Here is a 15,152-nt window from a genome sequence, read left to right as displayed (position 1 = left end):
AATACCTTCCTTACAAACTGGAAAGAAGCTTTCTGAGAAACTGCTTAGTGTTCTGTTAATACATCTCACGGAGTTACAGCTTTCCCTTCAAGAATCCTTTCGATGAGGCTGTTCTTGAGTAATTGGAAAAGTGATATTTGGAAGCCCATAGAGAGCTATGGTGAAAAAGGAAATATCTTCCGTTAAAAACTGGAAAGAAGCTTTCTGAGAAACTGCTTCGTGTTCTGTTAATACATCTAACAGAGTTACATCTTTCCCTTCAAGAAGCCTTTCCCTAAGGCTGTTCTTGTGGAATTGGCAAACTGATATTTGGAAGCCCATAGAGGGCTTCGGTGAAAAAGGAAATATCTTCCATTAAAAACTGGAAAGAAGCTTTCTGAGAAACTGCTTTGTGTTCTGTTAATACATCTCACAGAGTTACATCGTTGCCTTCAAGAAGCCTTTCGCTAAAAGGCTGTTCTTGTGGAATTGCCAAAGTGATATTTGGAAGCCCATAGACGGCAGAGGTGAAAAAGGAAATATCTGCCGTTAAAAACTGGCAAAAAGTTTTCTGAAAAACTACTTTGTTTTCTGTTAATACATCACAAAGAGTTACAGCTTTCCCTTCAAGAAGGCTTTCCCTAAAGCTGTTCTTGTGGAATTTGAAAAGTGATATTTGGAAGCCCACAGAGGACTATGGTAAAAAAGGAAATATCTTCCTTTAAACCTGGAAAGAAGCTTTCTGAGAAACTGCTTAGTGTTCTGTTAATACATCTCACAGAGTTATAGCTTTCCCTTCAAGAAGCCTTTCGCTAAGGCTGTTCTTGTGGAATTGGCAAAGTGATATTTGTAAGCCCATAGAGGGCTATGGTGAAAAAGGAAATATCTTCCGTTAAAAACTGGAAAGAAGCTTTCTGAGAAACTGCTTTGTGTTCTGTTAATACATCTCACAGAGTTACATCTTTCCCTTCAAGAAGCCTTGCGCTAAGGCTGTTCTTGCGGAATTTAGAAAGTGATATTTGGAAGCCCATAGAGGGCTATGGTGAAAATGGAAATATCTTCCGTTAAAAACTGAAAAGAAGCTTTCTGAGATACTGCTTTGTGTTCTGTTAATACATCTCACAGAGTTACATCTTTCCCTTCAAGAAGCCTTTCGCTAAGGCTGTTCTTGAGGAATTGGCAAAGGGATATTTGGAAGCCCATAGAGGGCTACGGTGAAAAAGGAAATATCTTCCGTTCAAAACTGGAAAGAAGCTTTCTGAGAAACTGCTCTGTGTTCTGTTAATTCATCTCACAGAGTTACATCTTTCCCTTCAAGAAGCCTTTCGCTAAGGCTGTTCTTGTGGAATTGGCAAAGGGATATTTGGACGTCCAGAGAGGGCTATGGTGAAAAAGGAAATATCTTCCGTTCAAAACTGGAAAGAAGCTTTCTGAGAAACTGCTCTGTGTTCTGTTAATTCATCTCACAGAGTTACATCTTTCCCTTCAAGAAGCCTTTCGCTAAGGCTGTTCTTGTGGAATTGGCAAAGGGATATTTGGAAGCCCATAGAGTGCTATGGTGAAAAAGGAAATATCTTCCGTTCAAAACTGGAAAGAAGCTTTCTGAGAAACTGCTTTGTGTTCTGTTAAGTCATCTCACAGAGTTACATCTTTCCCTTCAAGAAGCCTTTCGCTAAGGCTGTTCTTGTGGAACTGGTAAAGGGATATTTGGAAGCCCATAGAGGGCTATGGTGAAAAAGGAAATATCCTCCGTTTAAAACTGGAAAGAAGCTTTCTGAGAAACTGCTCTGTGTTCTGTTAATTCATCTCACAGAGTTACATCTTCCCCTTCAAGAAGCCTTTCACTAAGGCTGTTCTTGTGGAATTGGCAAAGGGATATTTGGAGCCCATAGAGGGCTATGGTGAAAAAGGAAATATCTTCCGTTCAAAACTGGAAAGAACCTTTCTGAGAAACTGCTCTGTGTTCTGTTACTTCATCTCACAGAGTTACATGTTTCCCTTCAAGAAGCCTTTCGCTAAGGCAGTCCTTGTGGATTTGGCAAAGGGATATTTGGAAGCCCATAGAGGGCTACGTTGTAAAAGGAAATATCTTCCGTTCAAAATTGGAAAGAAGCTTTCTGAGAAACTTCTCTGTGTTCTGTTAATTCATCTCACAGAGTTCCATCTTACCCTTCAAGAAGCCTTTCGCTAAATCTGTTCTTGTGGAATTTGCAAAGTGATATTTGGAAGCCCATAGAGGGCTATGGTGAAAATGGAAATATCTTCCGTTCAAAACTGGAAAGAAGCTTTCTGGGTAACTGCTCTGTGTTCTGTTAATTCAACTCACAGAGTTACATCTTTCACTTCAAGAAGCCTTTCGCTAAGGCTGTTCTTGTGGAATTGGCAAAGGGATATTTGGACGCCCATAGAGGGCTATGGTGAAAAAGGAAATAACTTCCCTTCAAAACTGGAAAGAAGCTTTCTGAGAAACTGCACTGTGTTCTTTTAATTCAACTCACAGAGTTACTTCTTTCCCTTCAAGAAGCCTTTCGCTAAGGCTGTTCTTGTGGAATTGGCCAAGGAATATTTGGAAGCCCGTAGAGGGCTATGTTGAAAAAGGAAATATATTCCGTTCAAAACTGGAAAGAAGGTTTCTGAGAAACTGCTCTGTGTTCTGTTAATTCATCTCACAGAGTTACATCTTTCCCTTCAAGAAGCCTTTCGCTAAGGCTGTTCTTGTGGAATTGGAAAAGGGATATTTGGAAGCCCATAGAGGACTATGGTGAAAAAGGAAATATCTTCCGTTAAAACTGGAAAGGAAGAAGCTTTCTGAGAAACTGCTTTGTGTTCTGTTAATACATCTCACAGTGTTACATCTTTCCCTTTAAGAAGCCTTTCACTAAGGCTGTTCTTGTGGAATGGCAAAGTGATATTTGGAAGCCCATAGAGGGCAGGGGTGAAAAAGGAAATATCTTAGGTTAAAAACTGGAAAGAAGCCTTCTGAGAACCTGCTTTGTTTTCTCTGAATTCATCTCACAGAGTTACAGCTTCCCCTTCTCGAAGCCTTTCGCCAAGGCAGTTCTTGTGGAATTGGCAAAGTGATATTTGGAAGCCCATAGATGGCTATGGTGAAAAAGGAAATATCTTCCGTTAAAAACTGGAAAGAAGCTTTCTGAGAAACTGCTTTGTGTTCTGTTAATACATCTCAAAGAGTTACATCTTTCTCTACAAGAAGCCTTTCGCTAAGGCTGTTCTTGTGGAATTCGCAAAGTGATCTTTGGAATCCCAGAGAGGGCTATGGTGAAAAAGGAAATATCTTCCGTTGAAAACTGGAAAGAAGCTTTATGAGAAACTGCTTTGTGTTCTGTTAATTCATCTCAAAGTGTTACAGCTTTCCCTTCTAGAAGCCTTTCGCTAAGGCTGTTCTTGTGGAATTGGCATAGTGATATTTGGAAGCCCATAGAGGGCTATGGTGAAAAAGGAAATATCTTCCTTAAAAACTGGAAAGAAGCTTTCTGAGAAACTGCTTAGTGTTCTGTTAATACATCTCACAGAGTTACAGCTTTCCCTTCAAGTGTCCTTTCGATAAGGCTGTTATTGAGGAATAGGCAAAGTGATATTTGGAAGTCCTTAGAGGGCTATTGTGAAAAAGGAAATATCATCCGTTCAAAACTTGAAAGAAGCTTTCTGAGAAACTGCTCTGTGTTCTGTTAATTCATCTCACAGAGTTACATCTTTCCCTTCAAGATGCCTTTCGCTAAGGCTGTTCTTGTGGAATTCGCAAAGTGATATTTGGAAGCCCATAGAGGGCTATGGTTAAAGAGTAAATATCTTCCGTTCAAAACTGGAAAGAAGCTTTCCGAGACACTGCTCTGTGTTCTGTTACTTCATCTCACAGAGTTACATCTTTCCCTTCAAGAAGCCTTTCTCTAAGGCTGTTCTTGTGGAATTGGCAAAGGGATATTTGGAAGCCCCAAAGGGCTATGGTGAAAAAGGAAATATCTTCCGTTCAAAACTGGAAAGAAGCTTTCTGAGAAACTGCTCTGTGTTCTGTTAATTCATCCCACAGAGTTACATCTTTCCCTTCAAGAAGCCTTTCGCTAAGGCTGTTCTTTTGGAATTGGCCAAGGGATATTTGGAAGCCCCTAGAGGGCAATGGTGAAAAAGGAAATATCTTCCGTTCAAAACTGGAAAGAAACTTTCTGAGAAAATGCTCTGTGTTCTGTTAATTCATCTCACAGAGTTACATCTTTCCCTTCAAGAAGCCTTTCGGAAAGGCTGTTCTTGTGGAATTCGCAAAGTGATATTTGGAAGCCCATAGAGGGCTATGGTGAAAAAGGAAATATCTTCCGTTCAAAACTGGAAAGAATGTTTCTGAGAAATTGCTCTGTGTTTTGTTAATTCATCTCACAGAGTTACACCTTCCCCTTCAAGAAGCCTTTCGCTAAGGCTGTTCTTGTGGAATTGGCAAAGGGATATTTGGAAGCCCATAGAGGGCAGAGGTGAAAAAGGAAATATCTTCCGTTGAAAACTGGAAAGAATCTTTCAGAGAAACTGCTCTGTGTTCTGTTAATTCATCTCACAGAGTTACATTTTTCTCTTCAAGAAGCCTTTCGCTAAGGCTGTTCTTTTGGAATTGGCAAAGGGATATTTGGACGCCCATATAGGGCTATGGTGAAAAAGGAAATATCTTCCTTTAAAAACTGGAAAGAAGCTTACTGAGAAACTGCTTAGTTTTCTGTTATTACATCTCACAGAGTTACAGCATTCCCTTCAAGAAGCCTTTCGCTAAGGCTGTTCTTGTGGAATTGGCAAAGGGATATTTGGAAGCCCATAGAGGGCAGAGGTGAAAAAGGAAATATCTTCCATTAAAAACTGGAAAGAAGCTTTCTGAGAAACTGATTTGTGTCCTGTTAATACATCTCACAGAGTTACATCTTTGCATTCAAGAAGCCTTTCGCTAAAAGGCTGTTCTTGTGGAATTGCCAAAGTGACATTTGGAAGCCCATAGAGGGCAGAGGTGAAAAAGGAAATATCTTCCGTTAAAAACTGGAAAGAAGCTTTCTGAGAAACTGCTTTGTGTTCTGTTAATACATCTCACAGAGTTACATCTTTCTCGTCAAGAAGCCTTTCGCTAAGGCTATTCTTGTGGAATTGGCAAAGTGATATTTGGAATCCCATAGAGGGCTATGGTGAAAGAGGAAATATCTACCGTTAAAAACTGGAAAAAAGCTTTCTGAGAAACTGCTTTCTGTTCTGTTAATTCATCTCACAGAGTTACAGCTTTCCCTTCTAGAATCCTTTCGCTAAGGCTGTTCTTGTGGAATTGGCATAGTGATATTTGGAAGCCCATAGAGGGCTATGGTGAAAAAGGAAATATCTTCCGTTAAAAACTGGAAAGAAGCTTTCTGAGAAACTGCTTTGTTTTCTGTTAATTCATCTCACAGAGTTACAGCTTTCCCTTCAAGAAGCCTTTCGCTAAGGCTCTTCTTGTGGAATTTAGAAAGTGATATTTGGAAGCCCATAGAGGGCTATGGTGAAAAAGGAAATACCTTCCTTACAAACTGGAAAGAAGCTTTCTGAGAAACTGCTTAGTGTTCTGTTAATACATCTCACGGAGTTACAGCTTTCCCTTCAAGAATCCTTTCGATGAGGCTGTTCTTGAGTAATTGGAAAAGTGATATTTGGAAGCCCATAGAGAGCTATGGTGAAAAAGGAAATATCTTCCGTTAAAAACTGGAAAGAAGCTTTCTGAGAAACTGCTTCGTGTTCTGTTAATACATCTAACAGAGTTACATCTTTCCCTTCAAGAAGCCTTTCCCTAAGGCTGTTCTTGTGGAATTGGCAAACTGATATTTGGAAGCCCATAGAGGGCTTCGGTGAAAAAGGAAATATCTTCCATTAAAAACTGGAAAGAAGCTTTCTGAGAAACTGCTTTGTGTTCTGTTAATACATCTCACAGAGTTACATCGTTGCCTTCAAGAAGCCTTTCGCTAAAAGGCTGTTCTTGTGGAATTGCCAAAGTGATATTTGGAAGCCCATAGACGGCAGAGGTGAAAAAGGAAATATCTGCCGTTAAAAACTGGCAAAAAGTTTTCTGAAAAACTACTTTGTTTTCTGTTACTACATCACAAAGAGTTACAGCTTTCCCTTCAAGAAGGCTTTCCCTAAAGCTGTTCTTGTGGAATTTGAAAAGTGATATTTGGAAGCCCACAGAGGACTATGGTAAAAAAGGAAATATCTTCCTTTAAACCTGGAAAGAAGCTTTCTGAGAAACTGCTTAGTGTTCTGTTAATACATCTCACAGAGTTATAGCTTTCCCTTCAAGAAGCCTTTCGCTAAGGCTGTTCTTGTGGAATTGGCAAAGTGATATTTGTAAGCCCATAGAGGGCTATGGTGAAAAAGGAAATATCTTCCGTTAAAAACTGGAAAGAAGCTTTCTGAGAAACTGCTTTGTGTTCTGTTAATACATCTCACAGAGTTACATCTTTCCCTTCAAGAAGCCTTGCGCTAAGGCTGTTCTTGCGGAATTTAGAAAGTGATATTTGGAAGCCCATAGAGGGCTATGGTGAAAATGGAAATATCTTCCGTTAAAAACTGAAAAGAAGCTTTCTGAGATACTGCTTTGTGTTCTGTTAATACATCTCACAGAGTTACATCTTTCCCTTCAAGAAGCCTTTCGCTAAGGCTGTTCTTGAGGAATTGGCAAAGGGATATTTGGAAGCCCATAGAGGGCTACGGTGAAAAAGGAAATATCTTCCGTTCAAAACTGGAAAGAAGCTTTCTGAGAAACTGCTCTGTGTTCTGTTAATTCATCTCACAGAGTTACATCTTTCCCTTCAAGAAGCCTTTCGCTAAGGCTGTTCTTGTGGAATTCCCAAAGTGATATTTGGAGCCCATAGAGGGCTATGGTGAAAAAGGAAATATCTTCCGTTCAAAACTGGAAAGAAGCTTTCTGAGAAACTGCTCTGTGTTCTGTTAATTCATCTCACAGAGTTACATCTTTCCCTTCAAGAAGCCTTTCGCTAAGGCTGTTCTTGTGGAATTGGCAAAGGGATATTTGGACGCCCAGAGAGGGCTATGGTGAAAAAGGAAATATCTTCCGTTCAAAACTGGAAAGAAGCTTTCTGAGAAACTGCTCTGTGTTCTGTTACTTCATCTCACAGAGTTACATCTTTCCCTTCAAGAAGCCTTTCGCTAAGGCTGTTCTTGTGGAATTGGCAAAGGGATATTTGGAAGCCCATAGAGTGCTATGGTGAAAAAGGAAATATCTTCCGTTCAAAACTGGAAAGAAGCTTTCTGAGAAACTGCTTTGTGTTCTGTTAAGTCATCTCACAGAGTTACATCTTTCCCTTCAAGAAGCCTTTCGCTAAGGCTGTTCTTGTGGAACTGGTAAAGGGATATTTGGAAGCCCATAGAGGGCTATGGTGAAAAAGGAAATATCCTCCGTTTAAAACTGGAAAGAAGCTTTCTGAGAAACTGCTCTGTGTTCTGTTAATTCATCTCACAGAGTTACATCTTCCCCTTCAAGAAGCCTTTCACTAAGGCTGTTCTTGTGGAATTGGCAAAGGGATATTTGGAGCCCATAGAGGGCTATGGTGAAAAAGGAAAAATCTTCCGTTCAAAACTGGAAAGAACCTTTCTGAGAAACTGCTCTGTGTTCTGTTACTTCATCTCACAGAGTTACATGTTTCCCTTCAAGAAGCCTTTCGCTAAGGCAGTCCTTGTGGATTTGGCAAAGGGATATTTGGAAGCCCATAGAGGGCTACGGTGTAAAAGGAAATATCTTCCGTTCAAAATTGGAAAGAAGCTTTCTGAGAAACTTCTCTGTGTTCTGTTAATTCATCTCACAGAGTTCCATCTTACCCTTCAAGAAGCCTTTCGCTAAATCTGTTCTTGTGGAATTTGCAAAGTGATATTTGGAAGCCCATAGAGGGCTATGGTGAAAATGGAAATATCTTCCGTTCAAAACTGGAAAGAAGCTTTCTGGGTAACTGCTCTGTGTTCTGTTAATTCAACTCACAGAGTTACATCTTTCCCTTCAAGAAGCCTTTCGCTAAGGCTGTTCTTGTGGAATTGGCAAAGGGATATTTGGACGCCCATAGAGGGCTATGGTGAAAAAGGAAATAACTTCCGTTCAAAACTGGAAAGAAGCTTTCTGAGAAACTGCTTTGTGTTCTGTTAATACATCTCACAGTGTTACATCTTTCCCTTTAAGAAGCCTTTCACTAAGGCTGTTCTTGTGGAATGGCAAAGTGATATTTGGAAGCCCATAGAGGGCAGGGGTGAAAAAGGAAATATCTTAGGTTAAAAACTGGAAAGAAGCCTTCTGAGAACCTGCTTTGTTTTCTCTGAATTCATCTCACAGAGTTACAGCTTCCCCTTCTCGAAGCCTTTCGCCAAGGCAGTTCTTGTGGAATTGGCAAAGTGATATTTGGAAGCCCATAGATGGCTATGGTGAAAAAGGAAATATCTTCCGTTAAAAACTGGAAAGAAGCTTTCTGAGAAACTGCTTTGTGTTCTGTTAATACATCTCACAGAGTTACATCTTTCTCTACAAGAAGCCTTTCGCTAAGGCTGTTCTTGTGGAATTCGCAAAGTGATCTTTGGAATCCCAGAGAGGGCTATGGTGAAAAAGGAAATATCTTCCGTTGAAAACTGGAAAGAAGCTTTATGAGAAACTGCTTTCTGTTCTGTTAATTCATCTCAAAGTGTTACAGCTTTCCCTTCTAGAAGCCTTTCGCTAAGGCTGTTCTTGTGGAATTGGCATAGTGATATTTGGAAGCCCATAGAGGGCTATGGTGAAAAAGGAAATATCTTCCTTAAAAACTGGAAAGAAGCTTTCTGAGAAACTGCTTAGTGTTCTGTTAATACATCTCACAGAGTTACAGCTTTCCCTTCAAGTGTCCTTTCGATAAGGCTGTTATTGAGGAATAGGCAAAGTGATATTTGGAAGTCCTTAGAGGGCTATTGTGAAAAAGGAAATATCATCCGTTCAAAACTTGAAAGAAGCTTTCTGAGAAACTGCTCTGTGTTCTGTTAATTCATCTCACAGAGTTACATCTTTCCCTTCAAGATGCCTTTCGCTAAGGCTGTTCTTGTGGAATTCGCAAAGTGATATTTGGAAGCCCATAGAGGGCTATGGTTAAAGAGTAAATATCTTCCGTTCAAAACTGGAAAGAAGCTTTCCGAGACACTGCTCTGTGTTCTGTTACTTCATCTCACAGAGTTACATCTTTCCCTTCAAGAAGCCTTTCTCTAAGGCTGTTCTTGTGGAATTGGCAAAGGGATATTTGGAAGCCCCAAAGGGCTATGGTGAAAAAGGAAATATCTTCCGTTCAAAACTGGAAAGAAGCTTTCTGAGAAACTGCTCTGTGTTCTGTTAATTCATCCCACAGAGTTACATCTTTCCCTTCAAGAAGCCTTTCGCTAAGGCTGTTCTTTTGGAATTGGCCAAGGGATATTTGGAAGCCCCTGGAGGGCAATGGTGAAAAAGGAAATATCTTCCGTTCAAAACTGGAAAGAAACTTTCTGAGAAAATGCTCTGTGTTCTGTTAATTCATCTCACAGAGTTACATCTTTCCCTTCAAGAAGCCTTTCGGAAAGGCTGTTCTTGTGGAATTCGCAAAGTGATATTTGGAAGCCCATAGAGGGCTATGGTGAAAAAGGAAATATCTTCCGTTCAAAACTGGAAAGAATGTTTCTGAGAAATTGCTCTGTGTTTTGTTAATTCATCTCACAGAGTTACACCTTCCCCTTCAAGAAGCCTTTCGCTAAGGCTGTTCTTGTGGAATTGGCAAAGGGATATTTGGAAGCCCATAGAGGGCAGAGGTGAAAAAGGAAATATCTTCCGTTGAAAACTGGAAAGAATCTTTCAGAGAAACTGCTCTGTGTTCTGTTAATTCATCTCACAGAGTTACATTTTTCTCTTCAAGAAGCCTTTCGCTAAGGCTGTTCTTTTGGAATTGGCAAAGGGATATTTGGACGCCCATATAGGGCTATGGTGAAAAAGGAAATATCTTCCTTTAAAAACTGGAAAGAAGCTTACTGAGAAACTGCTTAGTTTTCTGTTATTACATCTCACAGAGTTACAGCATTCCCTTCAAGAAGCCTTTCGCTAAGGCTGTTCTTGTGGAATTGGCAAAGGGATATTTGGAAGCCCATAGAGGGCAGAGGTGAAAAAGGAAATATCTTCCATTAAAAACTGGAAAGAAGCTTTCTGAGAAACTGATTTGTGTCCTGTTAATACATCTCACAGAGTTACATCTTTGCATTCAAGAAGCCTTTCGCTAAAAGGCTGTTCTTGTGGAATTGCCAAAGTGACATTTGGAAGCCCATAGAGGGCAGAGGTGAAAAAGGAAATATCTTCCGTTAAAAACTGGAAAGAAGCTTTCTGAGAAACTGCTTTGTGTTCTGTTAATACATCTCACAGAGTTACATCTTTCTCGTCAAGAAGCCTTTCGCTAAGGCTATTCTTGTGGAATTGGCAAAGTGATATTTGGAATCCCATAGAGGGCTATGGTGAAAGAGGAAATATCTACCGTTAAAAACTGGAAAAAAGCTTTCTGAGAAACTGCTTTCTGTTCTGTTAATTCATCTCACAGAGTTACAGCTTTCCCTTCTAGAATCCTTTCGCTAAGGCTGTTCTTGTGGAATTGGCATAGTGATATTTGGAAGCCCATAGAGGGCTATGGTGAAAAAGGAAATATCTTCCGTTAAAAACTGGAAAGAAGCTTTCTGAGAAACTGCTTTGTTTTCTGTTAATTCATCTCACAGAGTTACAGCTTTCCCTTCAAGAAGCCTTTCGCTAAGGCTCTTCTTGTGGAATTTAGAAAGTGATATTTGGAAGCCCATAGAGGGCTATGGTGAAAAAGGAAATACCTTCCTTACAAACTGGAAAGAAGCTTTCTGAGAAACTGCTTAGTGTTCTGTTAATACATCTCACGGAGTTACAGCTTTCCCTTCAAGAATCCTTTCGATGAGGCTGTTCTTGAGTAATTGGAAAAGTGATATTTGGAAGCCCATAGAGAGCTATGGTGAAAAAGGAAATATCTTCCGTTAAAAACTGGAAAGAAGCTTTCTGAGAAACTGCTTCGTGTTCTGTTAATACATCTAACAGAGTTACATCTTTCCCTTCAAGAAGCCTTTCCCTAAGGCTGTTCTTGTGGAATTGGCAAACTGATATTTGGAAGCCCATAGAGGGCTTCGGTGAAAAAGGAAATATCTTCCATTAAAAACTGGAAAGAAGCTTTCTGAGAAACTGCTTTGTGTTCTGTTAATACATCTCACAGAGTTACATCGTTGCCTTCAAGAAGCCTTTCGCTAAAAGGCTGTTCTTGTGGAATTGCCAAAGTGATATTTGGAAGCCCATAGACGGCAGAGGTGAAAAAGGAAATATCTGCCGTTAAAAACTGGCAAAAAGTTTTCTGAAAAACTACTTTGTTTTCTGTTAATACATCACAAAGAGTTACAGCTTTCCCTTCAAGAAGGCTTTCCCTAAAGCTGTTCTTGTGGAATTTGAAAAGTGATATTTGGAAGCCCACAGAGGACTATGGTAAAAAAGGAAATATCTTCCTTTAAACCTGGAAAGAAGCTTTCTGAGAAACTGCTTAGTGTTCTGTTAATACATCTCACAGAGTTATAGCTTTCCCTTCAAGAAGCCTTTCGCTAAGGCTGTTCTTGTGGAATTGGCAAAGTGATATTTGTAAGCCCATAGAGGGCTATGGTGAAAAAGGAAATATCTTCCGTTAAAAACTGGAAAGAAGCTTTCTGAGAAACTGCTTTGTGTTCTGTTAATACATCTCACAGAGTTACATCTTTCCCTTCAAGAAGCCTTGCGCTAAGGCTGTTCTTGCGGAATTTAGAAAGTGATATTTGGAAGCCCATAGAGGGCTATGGTGAAAATGGAAATATCTTCCGTTAAAAACTGAAAAGAAGCTTTCTGAGATACTGCTTTGTGTTCTGTTAATACATCTCACAGAGTTACATCTTTCCCTTCAAGAAGCCTTTCGCTAAGGCTGTTCTTGAGGAATTGGCAAAGGGATATTTGGAAGCCCATAGAGGGCTACGGTGAAAAAGGAAATATCTTCCGTTCAAAACTGGAAAGAAGCTTTCTGAGAAACTGCTCTGTGTTCTGTTAATTCATCTCACAGAGTTACATCTTTCCCTTCAAGAAGCCTTTCGCTAAGGCTGTTCTTGTGGAATTCCCAAAGTGATATTTGGAGCCCATAGAGGGCTATGGTGAAAAAGGAAATATCTTCCGTTCAAAACTGGAAAGAAGCTTTCTGAGAAACTGCTCTGTGTTCTGTTAATTCATCTCACAGAGTTACATCTTTCCCTTCAAGAAGCCTTTCGCTAAGGCTGTTCTTGTGGAATTGGCAAAGGGATATTTGGACGCCCAGAGAGGGCTATGGTGAAAAAGGAAATATCTTCCGTTCAAAACTGGAAAGAAGCTTTCTGAGAAACTGCTCTGTGTTCTGTTACTTCATCTCACAGAGTTACATCTTTCCCTTCAAGAAGCCTTTCGCTAAGGCTGTTCTTGTGGAATTGGCAAAGGGATATTTGGAAGCCCATAGAGTGCTATGGTGAAAAAGGAAATATCTTCCGTTCAAAACTGGAAAGAAGCTTTCTGAGAAACTGCTTTGTGTTCTGTTAAGTCATCTCACAGAGTTACATCTTTCCCTTCAAGAAGCCTTTCGCTAAGGCTGTTCTTGTGGAACTGGTAAAGGGATATTTGGAAGCCCATAGAGGGCTATGGTGAAAAAGGAAATATCCTCCGTTTAAAACTGGAAAGAAGCTTTCTGAGAAACTGCTCTGTGTTCTGTTAATTCATCTCACAGAGTTACATCTTCCCCTTCAAGAAGCCTTTCACTAAGGCTGTTCTTGTGGAATTGGCAAAGGGATATTTGGAGCCCATAGAGGGCTATGGTGAAAAAGGAAATATCTTCCGTTCAAAACTGGAAAGAACCTTTCTGAGAAACTGCTCTGTGTTCTGTTACTTCATCTCACAGAGTTACATGTTTCCCTTCAAGAAGCCTTTCGCTAAGGCAGTCCTTGTGGATTTGGCAAAGGGATATTTGGAAGCCCATAGAGGGCTACGGTGTAAAAGGAAATATCTTCCGTTCAAAATTGGAAAGAAGCTTTCTGAGAAACTTCTCTGTGTTCTGTTAATTCATCTCACAGAGTTCCATCTTACCCTTCAAGAAGCCTTTCGCTAAATCTGTTCTTGTGGAATTTGCAAAGTGATATTTGGAAGCCCATAGAGGGCTATGGTGAAAATGGAAATATCTTCCGTTCAAAACTGGAAAGAAGCTTTCTGGGTAACTGCTCTGTGTTCTGTTAATTCAACTCACAGAGTTACATCTTTCCCTTCAAGAAGCCTTTCGCTAAGGCTGTTCTTGTGGAATTGGCAAAGGGATATTTGGACGCCCATAGAGGGCTATGGTGAAAAAGGAAATAACTTCCGTTCAAAACTGGAAAGAAGCTTTCTGAGAAACTGCTCTGTGTTCTGTTAATTCATCTCACAGAGTTACATCTTTCACTTCAAGAAGCCTTTCGCTAAGGCTGTTCTTGTGGAATTGGCAAAGGGATATTTGGAAGCCCATAGAGGGCTATGGTGAAAAAGGAAATATCTTCCCTTCAAAACTGGAAAGAAGCTTTCTGAGAAACTGCACTGTGTTCTTTTAATTCAACTCACAGAGTTACTTCTTTCCCTTCAAGAAGCCTTTCGCTAAGGCTGTTCTTGTGGAATTGGCCAAGGAATATTTGGAAGCCCGTAGAGGGCTATGTTGAAAAAGGAAATATATTCCGTTCAAAACTGGAAAGAAGGTTTCTGAGAAACTGCTCTGTGTTCTGTTAATTCATCTCACAGAGTTACATCTTTCCCTTCAAGAAGCCTTTCGCTAAGGCTGTTCTTGTGGAATTGGAAAAGGGATATTTGGAAGCCCATAGAGGACTATGGTGAAAAAGGAAATATCTTCCGTTAAAACTGGAAAGGAAGAAGCTTTCTGAGAAACTGCTTTGTGTTCTGTTAATACATCTCACAGTGTTACATCTTTCCCTTTAAGAAGCCTTTCACTAAGGCTGTTCTTGTGGAATGGCAAAGTGATATTTGGAAGCCCATAGAGGGCAGGGGTGAAAAAGGAAATATCTTAGGTTAAAAACTGGAAAGAAGCCTTCTGAGAACCTGCTTTGTTTTCTCTGAATTCATCTCACAGAGTTACAGCTTCCCCTTCTCGAAGCCTTTCGCCAAGGCAGTTCTTGTGGAATTGGCAAAGTGATATTTGGAAGCCCATAGATGGCTATGGTGAAAAAGGAAATATCTTCCGTTAAAAACTGGAAAGAAGCTTTCTGAGAAACTGCTTTGTGTTCTGTTAATACATCTCACAGAGTTACATCTTTCTCTACAAGAAGCCTTTCGCTAAGGCTGTTCTTGTGGAATTCGCAAAGTGATCTTTGGAATCCCAGAGAGGGCTATGGTGAAAAAGGAAATATCTTCCGTTGAAAACTGGAAAGAAGCTTTATGAGAAACTGCTTTGTGTTCTGTTAATTCATCTCAAAGTGTTACAGCTTTCCCTTCTAGAAGCCTTTCGCTAAGGCTGTTCTTGTGGAATTGGCATAGTGATATTTGGAAGCCCATAGAGGGCTATGGTGAAAAAGGAAATATCTTCCTTAAAAACTGGAAAGAAGCTTTCTGAGAAACTGCTTAGTGTTCTGTTAATACATCTCACAGAGTTACAGCTTTCCCTTCAAGTGTCCTTTCGATAAGGCTGTTATTGAGGAATAGGCAAAGTGATATTTGGAAGTCCTTAGAGGGCTATTGTGAAAAAGGAAATATCATCCGTTCAAAACTTGAAAGAAGCTTTCTGAGAAACTGCTCTGTGTTCTGTTAATTCATCTCACAGAGTTACATCTTTCCCTTCAAGATGCCTTTCGCTAAGGCTGTTCTTGTGGAATTCGCAAAGTGATATTTGGAAGCCCATAGAGGGCTATGGTTAAAGAGAAATATCTTCCGTTCAAAACTGGAAAGAAGCTTTCCGAGACACTGCTCTGTGTTCTGTTACTTCATCTCACAGAGTTACATCTTTCCCTTCAAGAAGCCTTTCTCTAAGGCTGTTCTTGTGGAATTGGCAAAGGGATATTTGGAAGCCCCAAAGGGCTATGGTGAAAAAGGAAATATCTTCCGTTCAAAACTG

The sequence above is a fragment of the Chlorocebus sabaeus genome, chromosome 8 (genome assembly GCF_047675955.1).
Source record: "Chlorocebus sabaeus isolate Y175 chromosome 8, mChlSab1.0.hap1, whole genome shotgun sequence".
NCBI classification, from domain to species: domain Eukaryota; kingdom Metazoa; phylum Chordata; class Mammalia; order Primates; family Cercopithecidae; genus Chlorocebus; species Chlorocebus sabaeus.
This window is presented reverse-complemented; position numbering follows the sequence as displayed.